This window comes from Macaca mulatta, chromosome 19 (assembly GCF_049350105.2).
Source record: "Macaca mulatta isolate MMU2019108-1 chromosome 19, T2T-MMU8v2.0, whole genome shotgun sequence".
NCBI classification, from domain to species: domain Eukaryota; kingdom Metazoa; phylum Chordata; class Mammalia; order Primates; family Cercopithecidae; genus Macaca; species Macaca mulatta.
The window spans coordinates 2,608,459-2,618,008 of NC_133424.1; positions in this window are offsets into that span (position 1 = coordinate 2,608,459).

Here is a 9,550-nt window from a genome sequence, read left to right on the forward strand (position 1 = left end):
TTAAATATGAATATTTATACTTTTCAGCATATACTTACAAGAATGGGCCTGGGCACAGTGGCTCATACCTGTACTTCCAGCACTTTGAGAGGCCGAGGCGGGCAGATCACGAGGTCAGGAGTTTGATACCAGCCTGGCCAAGATCGTGAAACCCCATCTCTACTAAAAATACAAAAACTAGCCGGGCATGGTGGTGTGCACCTGTAGACCCAGCTACTCAGGAGACTGAGGCAGGAGAATCGCTTGAACCCAGGAGGCGGAGGCTGCAGTGAGCCGAGATTACGCCAATGCACTCCAGCCTGGGCGACAGAAAGAGACTCCGTCTGAAAAAAATAATGGAAAACAGGGATTTCCATAGATATTTGCACACCCATGTCGGTAGCACCTTGATTCCCAACAGCCACAAGGCAGAAGCAGTCCCAGTGGCTATCGACAGATGACTGGGTGAACACAGCATGGCCTGTACACACGCTGGAACACGAGGCAGCCATGAAAAAGAGCAAAGCTCTGACTCAGGCCACAACGCGGATGCACTCTGAGGACGTTACACTCGGCGGGAAGCGCCGGACACAAAAGGACACATCTTGTGTGATCCACTCCTAGGAGGTCCCTCGAGTCTGCAGATTCACAGAGACATAAAGTAGGATGGAGGCTGCCAGGGGCTGGGGAGGGGAATGGGGTGTGAGCGTTTCATGGGGGCTGGGGTTCAGTTTGCAAAGATGAGAGAGTTCTGGAGGTGATGGTGGTGATGGTCGCACAACCGTGTGAATGAGTTTAATACCGCTGAACTGCGCACTTAAAATGGTTAAGATGATCAACTTTATATTATGCATATTTTTCCACAACCAAAAAAATCGATGTTCATAAAACCATGGAGTTAGACGAGGGCTTTGGTCCGCGCCAGCTTTGCAGGCAGAGGCCTGAGGGGTCCTCTGGGGGCCCACACTCAGACAAACCTAGGCATGATATAATGCTCTGTGGTCGTTGTCTTAAAATTCCTAAAAATTGGCCAGGTGCGGTGGCTCACGCCTGAAATCCCAGCACTTTGGGAGGTCCAAGCGGGTGGATCAGCTGAGGTCAGGAGTTGGAGACCAGCCTGATCAACATGGTGAAATCCCATCTCTACTGAAAAAACAAAAATTAGTGGCCAGGCGAGATGGCTCAAGCCTGTAATCCCAGCACTTTGGGAGGCCGAGACGGGAGGATCACGAAGTCAGGAGATTGAGACTATCCTGGCTAACACGATGAAACCCCGTCTCTACTAAACAAATACAAAAAACTAGCTGGGCGAGGTGGCAGCGCCTGTAGTCCCAGCTACTCGGGAGGCTGAGGCAGGAGAATGGTGTAAACCCAGGAGGCAGAGCTTGCAGTGAGCTGAGATCTGGCCACTGCACTCCAGCCTGGGCCACTAAGCCAGACTCTGTCTCAAAAAAAAAAAAAAATTAGCTGGGCGTGGTGGCGCATGCCTGTAGACCCAGCTACTTCGGAAGCTGAGGCAGGAGAATTGCTTGAACTCAGGAGGCAGAGGTTGCAGTGAGCTGAGACCGTGCCACTGCATTCCAGCCTGGGTGACAGAGCAAGATTCTGTCTCTCAATAAAAAAAAAAAAAAAAAAAAAAAAAAAAGTCCGGGCGCGGTGGCTCACACCTGTGATCCCAGGACTCTGGGAGGCCAAGGCAGGTGGATCACCTGAGGTCGGGAGTTTGAGACCAGCCTGACCAACATGGCGAAACCCCATCTCTACTAAAAATTCAAAATTAGCCAAGCGTGGTGGCACATACCTGTAATCCCAGCTACTTGGGAGGCTGAGGCAGGAGAATTGCTTGAACCCGGGAGGCAGAGGTTGTGGTGAGCCGAGATAGCACCATTGCACTCCAGCCTGGGCAACAAGAGTGAAAAAAAACCGTCTCTCAGAAAAAAAAAAAAAAAAAATTCCTAAAAAGTTTTAAACAAGGGGCCCTGTATTGTCATTCTGAGCTCGGCCTCAAAGATTCCGCAGCCAGGCTTCTTTTGGGGCCTCCTTCCAGGGTCGGGGCGTTGGGCCTGCGGAGGGATACCCCTCCCACAGGGGACAGAGTGCGACCCGCTCAGGAAGTGGGTTCCTGACACGACAAGGAAGGAAGTTGGGGGGGTCATATTAAAATAGCATCACCCAACCCCCGGTCAGAGATGCGGGGAAAGGGCAGGGCCAGGACAGCGGACCCTCCCAGTGACCTTCCCTGTAGGCACCCAGCCCCGTCCCCTCGAGGCAACCAGACTCAGCACCCTCTGCTCCCACTAGCCCGACAAGAATTGGGTTTATTTAACTTATTTATTTATTTTCTTTTTCTTTTGAGACGGAGTCTCACTCTGTCACCCAGGCTGGAGCGCAGGGGCGCGATCTCGGCTCACTGCAACCTCCACCGCCCGGGTTCAAGCGACTCTTCTGCCTCAGCCTTCCGAGTAGCTGGGATTACAGGTGCACACCACCATGCCTGGCTAATTTTTGTATTTTTAGTAGAGATGGGGTTTCACCATATTGGCCAGTCTGGTCTCAACTCCTGATCTGAAGTGATGCACCCGCCTCGGCCTCCCAAAGTGCTGGGATTACAGGCATGAGCCACCGTGCCCAGCCTTTTTTTTTTTTTTTAGACATAGTCTTGCTCCCTCGCCCAGGCTGGGGTGCAGTGGCGCAATCTCGGCTCACTGCCACCTCCGCCTCGCAGGTTCAAGTGATTCTCCTACCTCAGTCTCCCAAGTAGCTGGGATTACAGGTGCCTGCCACCACGCCTGGCTAATTTCTGTATTTTCAGTAGAGACAAGATTTTTCACCATGGTGGCCAGGTTGATCTCAAACTCCTGACCTCAGGGGATCCACCCGCCTCGGTCTCCCAAAGTGTTGGGATTACAGGTGTGAGCCACCACGCCCGACCATAATTGCTTCTTAAAGAGAAACAGGCCGGGCGCGGTGGCTCAAGCCTGTAATCCCAGCACTTTGGGAGGCCGAGACGGGCGGATCACGAGGTCAGGAGTTCGAGACCATCCTGGCTAACACGGTGAAACCCCGTCTCTACTAAAAAATACAAAAAACTAGCCGGGCGAGGTGGCGGGCGCCTGTAGTCCCGGCTACTCGGGAGGCTGAGGCAGGAGAATGGCGTAAAAACCCAGTGCTTGCAGTGAGCTGAGATCCGGCCACTGCACTCCAGCCTGGGCGACACAGCGAGACTCCGTCTCAAAAAAAAAAAAAAAAAAAAAAAAAGAGAAACAAGTCAGATTGGATTTGGGCCCACCCTCAGGACGTCATTTGAACCTAATAATCTCTTTAAAAAGTCCTGTCTCTGGGGGGAGGGCCAAGCACAGTGGTACAAGCCTGTAATCCAAATACTTTGAGAGGCCAAGGCAGGAGGATCACTGGTACCCAGGAGTTTCAGACTAGTGTGGGCAACATAGCGAGACCCCATCTCTACAGAAAAAAATTATTTTGTTTAGCCAGGTGTCGGGACACATGCCTGTGGTCTGAGCTACTCCGGAGCCCAATGTGGGTGGATCACTTGAGCCTAGGAGTTTGAGGCTGTGATGAACCGTGATCAGCTCCCGTCGCACTCCAGCCTGGATCACAGAGATTTCCTATCTCCAGGCCGAGTGCCTCGGGTCACGCCTATAATCCCAGCAGTCTGGCAGGCAGGGCAGGAGGATCACGTGAGCCTAGGAGTTCAAGACCAGCCTGGGCAACTAAGAGAGACTTCTGTCTCTGCCAAAAGAGACAGAGGTCTCTTTTTTTTTTTTTTTTTTTTTTTGAGGTGGAGTCTGGCACTGTCACCCAGGCTGGAATGCATTGGCATAATCTCAGCTCACTGCAACCTCTGCCTCCCGGGTACACACGATTCTCCTGCCTCAGCCTCCCAAGTAGCTGGGACTACAGGCGCCCGCCACCACGCCCGGCTAATTTTTTTGTATGTTTAGTAGAGACGGGGTTTCATCGTGTTCGCCAGGATGGTCTCGATCTCCTGACCTCATGATCCACCTGCCTCGGCCTCCCAAAGTGCTGGGATTACAGGTGTGAGCCACCGCGCCCGGTCCACAGACTCCATTTTTGACCCCAGTGTTAGCACAGAGCTTTTTACGCTGATCAGGGAGTGTGATTGTTCTCTGTTGCCAGCCCTGTCTCCCGCCCACCCCAGCCCAGTGTGGTGGGTGTGGACCTTCTGGGAAAGGGTGTGAACACGTGCTTCTAACATCCAGCCAGAAGCCCCATGACTGGGGCGCAGCTGCCTTTGGTCGGTAGGTGGCAACCGTGTCCGCTTGCTCTTGGGAGGGTCCGGGAGGCTGGTGCAGGGCTCCCAGGAGAGGCAGGGGCGATCTTACTTACCTTGCCAGGATAACAGCAATAAGGGCTGCCCACAGGCATGCTGGACAATAGGGATACCACAGAGAACGAAAGTCCAGCCCAGGCAGCACAGCAAGACCTCGACTCTACAAAAATTTCAACCACAACAAAAATTAGCCAGGTGTGACGGGGCACATCTGCGCTCGCAGCTATGTGAGAGGCTGAGGTGGGAGGATCGCTCGAGCCTGGGAGGCAGAGGCCGCAGTGAGCTGTGACTGCACAACTGCAGTCCAGCCTGGGTGACAGAGCCAGATCTTATCTAAAAAAAACAAAAAAACAAAAAAACCCCAAGGCCAGGCATGGTGGCTCATGCCTGTAATCCCAGCACTTTGGGAGGCCGAGACAGGCGGATCACGAGGTCAGGAAATCGAGACCATCCTGGCTAACGTGGTGAAACCCCGTCTCTACTAAAAAATACAAAAACCTAGCCGGGCGAGGTGGCGGGCGCCTATAGTCCCAGCTACTCGGGAGGCTGAGGCAGGAGAATGGCGTGAACCCGGGAGGCGGAGCTTGCAGTGAGCCGAGGTCGCGCCACTGCACTCCAGCCTGGGCGACGGAGAGAGACTGTCTCAAAAAAAAAAAAAAACAAAAACCACCAAGGCTGGCAGCACGTTGACTCACGCCTGTAATCCTAGCTCTTTAGGTAGCTGAAGCGGGAGGATCACCTGAGGTCAGGAGTTCCAGACCAGCCTGGCCATCACGGTGAACCCCCATCTCTACTAAAAATCCAAAAATTAGCTGGGTGTGGGTGGCGCGCCTGTAATCGCAACTACTCCGGAGACTGAGGCACAAGAATTGCTTGAACCTGGGAGGTGGGGGTTGCAGTGAATGTCGATGGCGTCACTCCAGCCTGGGCAACAGAGCGAGACTCCATCTCAAAAACAAAACAAAACAAAAAACACCAAAACATCCTTCTCTGGTGGAGCTGAAAGAAGTGAGACATCCTTGGCCGGGCGCAGTGGCTCACGCCTGTAATCCCAGCACTTTGGGAGGCCGAGACGGGCAGATCACGAGGTCAGGAGATCGAGACCATCCTGGCTAAGCCGGTGAAACCCCGTCTCTACTAAAAATACAAAAAACTAAACGGGCGAGGTGGTGGGCGCCTGTAGTCCCAGCTACTCAGGAGGCTGAGGCAGGAGAATGGCGAGAACCCGGGAGGCGGAGCTTGCAGTGAGCTGAGATCCGGCCACTGCACTCCAGCCTGGGCGACAGAGCGAGACTCTGTCTCAAAAAAAAAAAAAAAAAAAAATTTGTGTAGAGACAAGTTCTCACTATGTTGCCCAGGCTGGTCTCAAACACCTGGGCTCAAGCGATCCTTCCACCTTGGCCTCCCAAAGTGCTGGGATTACATGTGTGATCCTCTGAGCTCGGCCCTGGTCATTTCTTGAATATCTGTAGCTTTTTTTTTTTTTTTTTTTTTTTTTTTTTGAGACGGAGTCTCGCTCTGTCGCCCAGGCTGGAGTGCAGTGGCCGGATCTCAGCTCACTGCAAGCTCCGCCTCCCGGGTTCACGCCATTCTCCGGCCTCAGCCTCCCGAGTAGCTGGGACTACAGGCGCCCGCCACCTCGCCCGGCTAGTTTTTTGTATTTCTTAATAGAGACGGGGTTTCACCGTGTTAGCCAGGATGGTTTCGATCTCCTGACCTCGTGATCCGCCCGTCTCGGCCTCCCAAAGTGCTGGGATTACAGGCTTGAGCCACCGCGCCCGGCCATCTGTAGCTTATAGCTACTCAGCCCGCCAGTGGCTGACCTAGTTTTCTGGCTGATTCTCTGCGTCCACTAAGCTCACGATTGGGGAGCCAACTCCATGATTTTGCAATATTTCGATGCCAGACCCTGACCCATTACTATGAGTTGTGAGGGTCACATTCCGTTTGTTTTTTCTTTTGAGACAGTCTGGCTGTCACCCAGGCTGCAGTGAAGCGGCATTGGTATGATCTCAGCTCACTGCAACCTCTGCCTCCTGGGCTCAAGCCATTCTTCTGCCACAGTCTCCCGGAGCGTAGCTGAGACTACAGGCGCCACCACTCCCAGCTATGTTCTTTTTTCTTTTTTTTTTTTTTTTTTTTTTTTTTTTTTTTTTTGAGACGGAGTCTCGCTCTGTCGCCCAGGCTGGGGTGCAGTGGCCAGATCTCAGCTCACTACAAGCTCCGCCTCCCGGGTTCCCGCCATTCTCCTGCCTCAGCCTCCTGAGTAGCTGGGACTACAGGCGCCCGCCACCTCGCCCGGCTAGTTTTTTGTACTTTTTAGTAGAGACGGGGTTTCACCGTGTTAGCCAGGATGGTCTTGATCTCCTGACCTCGTGATCCGCCCGTCTCGGCCTCCCAAAGTGCTGGGATTACAGGCTTGAGCCACCGCGCCCGGCCCTTTTTTCTTTTTAAAAAAAAAAAAAAGAAAAAGAAAGAAAGAGACAAAGTCTTGCTATGTTACCCACGGCAATCTCAAATTCCTAGACTCAAGCAATCCTTCTGCCTGAGCCTCCCAAAGTCCTGGGATTACAGGTGTGAGCCAGCACACAGGCTGTGGGTCACATTACTTTTGAAAGGTTCTGGATAAAGAACAATGTCAATTAAAAAAGGGGTCCTGGCCGGGCGCGGTGGCTCAAGCCTGTAATCCCAGCACTTTGGGAGGCCGAGACGGGCGGATCACGAGGTCAGGAGATCGAGACCATCCTGGCTAACACAGTGAAACCCCATCTCTACTAAAAATACAAAAAACTAGCCGGGCGAGGTGGCGGGCGCCTGTAGTCCCAGCTACTCGGGAGGCTGAGGCAGGAGAATGGCATAAACCCGGGAGGCAGAGCTTGCAGTGAGCTGAGATCCGGCCACTGCACTCCAGCCCGGGCGACAGAGCCAGACTCCGTCTCAAAAAAAAAAAAAAGGGGTCCCATCAGTAGAGGCCAAAATCATGACTGAAACTAGCTTAAGCCCCAAAGCAAAACAAAGACCCCAAAGAAGGCCAAGCATGGTGACTGGCGCTGTAATCCCAGCATTTTGGGAGGCTGAGGCGGGTAGATCACCAGAGGTCAGGAGTTTGAGACCAGCCTGGCCAACATGGTGAAACCCCGTCTCTACCAAAGATACAAAACTTAGCCAGCTGCAGTGCAGTGGTTATCGTAGTGAAAGTGAGTGAAAATCGTAGCTCACTTCAGCCTTGACCTTCTGGACTCAAGTGATCCTCCCACCTCAGCCTCCTGAGTAGCTGTCCTAGCGGTCCCAGCTACTCAGTGCCCCACCGGACCCAGCAATTCTGTTTTTTTCTTTTTCTTTTTTTTGCAGAGATGGTGGTATGTGTCTCAAACTCCTGGCCTCAGGCAAACCTCATATGTCAGCCTCCCAAAGTGCTGGAATTACAGGCATGAGCCACCATGCCTGGCCTAGATTCATTTTTTTAGATGCAGAAAATCTGGGCTTTGGATTTAATGACTTACCAAATAAAGGCTGTCTTTTTTTTTTTTTTAAACAAATCAGCAAAACAGGGGCTCTTGGCTAGTTTGCATAAGGCATCCAGTGATGGAGAGATGTGTATTTAAGCTAAAAAAAGAAAAAGTGAAACTCACAGCAGTCTGAGTTTTTATTTAGAAAAGGAAAAAAGAAAGCAACTAACTGAGAGCGAAATAGTTTCCTGGAATGCTGTTTTTTTTTTTTTTTTTTTTTTTGAGATGGAATGTCACTCTATTGCCCAGGCTGGAGTGCGGTGGTGCTATCTCAGCTCACGGCAACTTTCATCTCCCGGGTTCGACTGATTCTCCTGCCTCAGCCTCCCTAGTAGCTGGGATTACAGGCCCCCGCTATGCCCGGCTAATTTTTGTATTTTTAGTAGAGCCAGGGATTCACCATGTTGGGCAGGCTGGTCTCAAACTCCTGACCTCAGGTGATCCACCCACCTTGGCCTCCCAAAGTGCTGGGAGTACAGGCGTGAGCCACCGCGCCCGGCCTTGAAATGCACTTTCTTGGCCGGGCGCGGTGGCTCACGCCTGTACTCCCAGCACTTTGGGAGACCGAGACGGGCGGATCACGAGGTCAGGAGATCGAGACCATCCTGGCTAACATGATGAAACCCTGTCTCTACTAAATATACAAAAAAAAAAAAAAATTAGCTGGGCGTGGTGGCGGGCGCCTGTAGTCCCAGCTACTGGGGAGGCTGAGGCAGGAGAATGGCCTGAACCCGGGAGGCGGAGCTTGCAGTGAGCTGAGATGGCGCCACTGCACTCCAGCCTGGGTGACAGAGCAAGACTCCATCTCAAAAAAAAAAAAAAAAGAAATGCACTTTCTTTGAAACACCATGTCCTCCCCTTTTTCACCATAAACTCCCTCACTCTCTGCGAGTTTACCTAACTGTATGCGTCTATCTAATTATGTGATTACCTAAAAGTTCCAGGAGCAGGCTGGGTATGGTGGGTCGGGCCTGGAATCCCAGCACTTTGGGAGGCCAAGGCGGGCGGATCATCTGAGGTTAGGAATTCGAGACCAACCTGACCAACATGGAGAAACCCTGTCTCTACTAAAAATACAAAATTAGCCGGGCGTGGTGGTGCGTGCCTGTAATTCCAGCTACTCGGGAGGCTGAGGCAGGAGAATCACTTGAACCTGGGAGGCGGAGCTTGCAGTGAGCCGAGATCACACCACTGCACTTCAGCCTGGGCAACAAGAGCAAGACCATGTCTCAAAAAAAAAAGAAAAAGAAAGTTCCAGGAGCCAATCTGGACACAGACCAAGAACGGAGACCCACCTGCAAAATCCCAGAGATTTCCTCAAGGTGATCTGCAACCTGGCCGTTATTAGGATGAGTCCAGCATGTGCTTTTAAGCCACACAGAGCTTATATTCAGCACCTCCCCTGCACACCCACCATTCCAAGTTCCTCTTTTTTAGCCCCTCACCCCAGCCTCAAGTTTGAAGGGGTTTCTGGAGGCCTAAGCCAGCTGCTTCCCCACTGCGAACTCTAAAAATGATGTCACCTTCCTTTCACTGCACTTTTTCCTCTTTATTGGTTTGGCAAGACTTGGGTATCCGAGCGTGAGCTGGTTACACCCAGGCACTGTCGAGTTGTTTGGGGAGGGGATGACAAATTCCCTCCCGTTGAGAACCACTTGGTTAAACCTGTCCAACTGGATGGAGTAACAAATTGGTCATAAAATGTGCATGTTTTGGTGAAACCCCTTCTCTACTAAAAATACAAAAACTA